The sequence below is a fragment of the Penaeus monodon genome, chromosome 25, assembly GCF_015228065.2.
Source record: "Penaeus monodon isolate SGIC_2016 chromosome 25, NSTDA_Pmon_1, whole genome shotgun sequence".
Taxonomy (NCBI): Eukaryota; Metazoa; Arthropoda; class Malacostraca; order Decapoda; family Penaeidae; genus Penaeus; species Penaeus monodon.
In genome coordinates, this window is record NC_051410.1 from 3,471,060 (window position 1) to 3,471,506 (window position 447).

The following is a 447-nucleotide window of genomic DNA, read 5'->3' on the forward strand; positions in this document are numbered from 1 at the left end:
TTTGTATAATAAAATTTAAATCTTCACAAGAAAAAATTATTTAACCGGTTTCGAAAATCATTTTCGTCACACCTCTCTCGACAACGAATGTATATGTTTTTTAAATCACGTTTTCCCCGGGCGTAGTTAAAATTTTCCCCGGGGACAAACCTGAACTGGGGGTCTCTCATCCCAAAATTTTACTAATCCCCTTTCCTCTCTAACCCCTCTCGTTTGCGGGAGTCTGTGCAACCGCAACAGGAGGTGCGAGTGGGGAAAGGTCCAGACCCAACCCCAAAATGCATCTGTTTTGGGTTTTCAAAATTTTTCTTGCAAAAGGGAAGGGAAAAAGAAATATGTGCCTTTGTTTTCTCTTTAATCCCCTTTATAAAATCTTTATATTTTATAGTTTTTTTATACCCTTTTAAGGAGGATTTGAGCGTCGATCTCAGGGTGACTCGTCCGTCC